The following is a 5,023-nucleotide window of genomic DNA, read 5'->3' as shown; positions in this document are numbered from 1 at the left end:
GAAGCACTGATTGCATTGCTATGCCTTGCATCACGCCCGTGTCGCTATCTGGTAATATCATCCAAGCTTTCGTCCTGGCTATGAAATCTATCTGAAATTGAGGTCATTTCTTTGAGGCTTTTTTCTTTCCATAAATGTGCTATACCTAACGTACCATGAAATGCTGAGAACCCTGAATATTGCACTAAGTACAATTTTGTGCATATCCAGACTGCATCTTTCACTACTTGCAGGTTCTTCTTCCTCTTCACTTTGTAGTATCAATATCAAAAATTGCTTAATACTGGTGTCCTCCTCACTTTTATTGCACTTACGTCTCCTCTCTTCTACTGAGGCCATCTTTTTTGGGATCATCATCTTCCTCTTCTGTCACTCCTCATCCCTCTTTGCATCACTTTTCTTCATTCTTCAAATCATATTTTCCTTGTTCTTCCCCTTTTGTCTTTTGAGTTCTCTTCATTTAGACTTTTCCTCTAGAAACCTTGCATGGCTCTTCTCCAATTCTGCTCGCACCTTTCAACTCTGCTGAGTGATCTGCACATAAAGGAGCATTAATAATATTGAGAGCTCTAGCACACTTGTCATGGACGGTGGTTGGATCTGAATGGGGTGGGAGACCAAGAGTGCTGCCATTGTTGCTTCAGAGATTTTTTTAGCCATGACCACTGCTTGCTGTGTCAAGTGACGAAAGCACTCATCTGCTTCTTTAGTCTTTTCGTGTCAGGTCTAGTTGAGATTGTAAATGGTGAAAGTTTTCTTTTCTTTTTGAGGGCTCCTCCCTTCTGAGTCTCCCATACAACTCTGTGTTCGGGCTACAAGATGGTAGCTCATGCCACCTTCAAACTCTTATCACCAAAGAAATTTACAGTTTGAGTTCTAAAGGATTTTTCCAGGAACTGGAGTGAATAGACTGTACTGACGCAACAGCAGTAGAATAAGCCCATGTTGGAATCATCAAAGACATTTCCAGGGTGTATTTTCACCGTGGATGAGAAGCAACAAGTAGCGGGTGCACGGACAACATTTGAGAGCCACAACTGTGACCTGCTGGTTATCAAAACAATAAAAGCCAAATGAGTATATTCTTTGATGGGTATGGGTGATCAATACCATTAACTCTTTCCTCATAAGAACTGCCTTTCTGCTTATAAGGACATGCTTCTACATGTCTCCCATGATGTAGTTAAGGCGTGCCAACATGCGTAAACACTGAGCAATCTCTGGATCATAGCACCATATACATTGTTCAATAATGAACAGAGGCTTCACTAATCAAATCACAATAACCCATCTTTCAGGAAGCCGCTGCTGAATCTTTGTTTGACCCAGCTGTATACCAACTGAAGGCATCTGTACACGGGGATTGATATGTTTCACTATGGTGAATCAAGTTGATTATATTCTTCCTCCTGGAAACTCTCTTGAGATTTATCATCAAGGGTATATTCCCTGGGAACAGCTGAACCCCGACTTCATACAGAAGGTTCTCAATAGTGAAACTTCTGTACATTATACTTTTGCACAACAGCATCTATGCCATAGCCTTCAAAGTCCAGTCATATATTCCTTGCGTTCATTGTTGATCTGACTCCAAAGGTCCTTAGGATTTAAGTTTAACGCAGTTTGAACACTGTTACTAAATGGGTGGTTTCTCCGCTTCCTCTTAGGTCAGAGCTCATCATTTTTACCTGGAGAGCATGGGGGATTATACATGATGACAAATAGCAGTTGAGGAAGTGTGCACCAGCTGATGAACAAGGCTATTGTTTCTACAGACTGAAGGTACTATAAAAATGTGCTTCACTGCTCTTGCATGAGTTCTTCAACATCAATGTATGGATATCATCCATTCAGGAACCTTAGCTAATAAATTTGGCTACCTTGCCCAAGGTAGCGATATTAATGCCCCTAGTAATGAAGTTCTTCACATAAGGTTGTCCCATCAGTGGGAGCAGCATCATGCATATCATCAGATCGATGAACAAGGCTGGTCAACTGTACACTTACCAAAATCAGCAGCATCACACACTAATTTTTCTCTCCTCTCAACTGCTCTCCCTCTGTTCTGCAATGTTGTACACCAGGAGAGTAAAACCATCTGGGTTAAACCTGATGTCAAAGTCCCTCCTTCAAGAACTACGCTCAGCTGCTTTTTTTATGATTCTTTAAGTGTTCTCTTCTACCTGCTTCTCAGCAGCAATGCTTTCAGTCCATTTTCAACAATTTTTCTTGCTTCTTCAGCTTCAAATCTCTTTATTGTCCCTTATCTTTACCCTTTTCCTTCTCCTCCTTTTCTTTCATTGCAGCAGCTTACTGGCCTTCCTGCTTTTTACCAACTCAGAGCTGCTGAAGATGGAGTGCACATACTTGGGAACATCATAAACGGTTATCTACAATGCATCACAATTTTCCTGCCTCATGTTGCTGAGTTGTGTTTGTGATGACTGGGGAAGAGCCCACTCACGGGAGCAAGGACCAAGATGAGCATCTTCCAGTTCTAGAGTTTACATCGGAGGATGTTCTAAGGAGGTCCAAGTAGAATGACCGGCCCATCATTCCCTATTATGCCTACATTCCACTGATGATCACAAGTTCAATCTCTTCATTCTTTTTTCATTCAGTACCTTGTGAGGTAAGATCTTAAGTTGTTGTCCACCTTCTGCAACAGTCCATGTACTTAGGATGAGTAACAACAGTCTTGCCAAAATCATTGAGCCATAAACAACAGACTGTTCCTGCGCCTCTTCAAGTGATACCTGGGATTATGACTGTGCTGTAACCGATGCCCCGGTAGTCTACAAAAACTGTGCCAGAGTATACAGGCCTTCTAATCATTTGCACCTATAACACAACTCCTTGCAAGTCATTGCGAGGGGCAACGTGCTGCTGCATCACCCTCCTACCTCCTTGTAGTGATCTTATTACATCCAATCCGGCGAAGAACATGTTTATTCAAATAAACAATCTGCATTTTGGGATCTTCACCTGGATTAATAGCCATAACATTACCGATCAATGACGGCCATGGCCCCCTAGTGGCTGCTGCAACAAAGTCCACTATGGACTTTGCAAATGGCTCGTTCCCTCATAAGTCTTTTCAGAAAGGGTTCTTCGTGCAAGCTCTCTGGTTGTCTGGAGTCCTTCATTCCAGTTCTCGTGTCTGTCCAGGAATATTCTTCATATCCTAACTGGCCTGCTAAATGCATCTTCTGCAACTCAAGCATCAATCCCATGTTCTAGCATTTGTGAGGCCAAGAACATACACGCTGATTATGGTGTGGCCACACATTCAAATGATGGACGAGATTTGCTTTCTTCTGCAGTTGTCAAAATTCCGTTTAATGCCAGCAGACAGCAATAGTCAGCGGTCATGAGAGAGTGGCACAAATAGGAGGATTTGGCCGGTCTGGGGTTGAATATCCTACTTTTCACTTCCTGAAACATACATGGATCTTTTTAAGTATTTAAACTGAATAATTGTATTGGGAAATGTATGTGTTTACCTTAATGCCCAGCAAGAGAAGAATGAGATGAATTGCCGAACTATTGCATAATGTTAGTTTTCAAAATGAATTATACAATTATGTTTTAAATTAAATTTTTTCTCCATGAAAGATGAATATTAAAAAAATAATAACACCTTCAACAGTAGTTCAAATTAATTGAAACAAGTGTGAGTACAAATGTATTCACACATTTATCGTTTATCTATGAGATAATGCAGAAGAATAAATTTTGATAATCCTGGATGGTAATGGGTGAAGATGAAGCAAAACAATCAAATCTAAATCAACTGCCATGAAACATTGTTAGTTGATTATGGATGGATGACAATTATGGAGAGATGAATGGTGAAAAAATATTGGATCAGAAGCTTGAGAAAAAAAAAATAGGAAAAATTTTAAATATATATATATAGAAATATGGAATTGAAATTAACTTGTGCCATGGTGGTTTCCCGATGTGAAAGCCCTCTCATCCCGGGCTGTATTTATATTGGCTCAGGCCCCGCTGCTGGGGATTGTGGTTTGCACTACCATAGAAATGCGAAGCATGATCATACGTGCCCCCGGAAAACGGACCGCACACCAGGGCAACGTATACACATGCCATGATTAACGCCGGTCACATGATGGCCAGGCATGTACGTACAAGTGTTAAATCAGTCGAACATTATACAGATGAGGATAACGCACGTGCAGTTAATAATGAAAAAGTATAATTATGGAACAGTTCTAAATACAATCTACCATTCTGCACCTTATGAGATACCAAATATACTTTCATACTCACTGATGTAAGATAGAAACCCCAGGTGATGCCGTAATTGTGGAAGTGCTTGCCTCTAGAGTTCAACATACAGTTACAGGAGGTCCCCATGCAACTTGGCCGGGGCCAGGGGGAGGATTCCACCCCTCATCGGTGAGAACCTAGCAGCATAGAGGAGGTCATTAGGGATCCTCTTTTGGGGATATGTAGGATTACAAAAATACATCTATGAATATAGTATTTATATCATATGTATATTTACAAAAGAGAGTGTGGGTGATTGCAAGTATATATAAAGCACAGCAAAATATTTTATGACTTTAATCACATCAGCTTGCAGAGCAAGAAGCTGACATATTTGGTACACAAACTCTTTTAAAGATACATATTTACCTTCATGCACTGTGGTTGATTTTTGTTCTTCATTGTAGTTGCGAAAGGGATTAATTGGGCGATCCTTACAGTTTGCAGGATGTAGCTTTGGCGTGTACATCCACCGTTCAGCCGACTTCTTTTTCTCTCTATAGAGAAAGACTTACAATTCTTTAGTTTGTTTTGCGACTAAACATTAAATACTATGAACAAAGCAAGTTATTTGCCAATGAGAATATAACAAAAATCAGAAAAAAAAAAAACATTCTCAAAGATTCCTTTTAAATAGTGTTATCAAATTTTGATGTTTCATTCTTTTTTAGATTAATAATAAATTCATTAGATATGAAAATTTATTAGAAACAAACCACAATACTTATAA

General features: G+C 39.9%; 1 pseudogene; it reads right to left on the bottom strand.

Annotated features, from left to right (window-relative positions):
* Positions 1-516: 516 nt before the first annotated feature.
* LOC119588883 lies at positions 517-3,448 on the bottom strand (annotated as a pseudogene).
* Positions 3,449-5,023: the final 1,575 nt, after the last annotated feature.

This window comes from Penaeus monodon, chromosome 24, assembly GCF_015228065.2.
Source record: "Penaeus monodon isolate SGIC_2016 chromosome 24, NSTDA_Pmon_1, whole genome shotgun sequence".
Taxonomy (NCBI): Eukaryota; Metazoa; Arthropoda; class Malacostraca; order Decapoda; family Penaeidae; genus Penaeus; species Penaeus monodon.
Note: the sequence above shows the minus strand (reverse complement) of the source record. Positions and strands in the feature narration are given on the sequence as shown.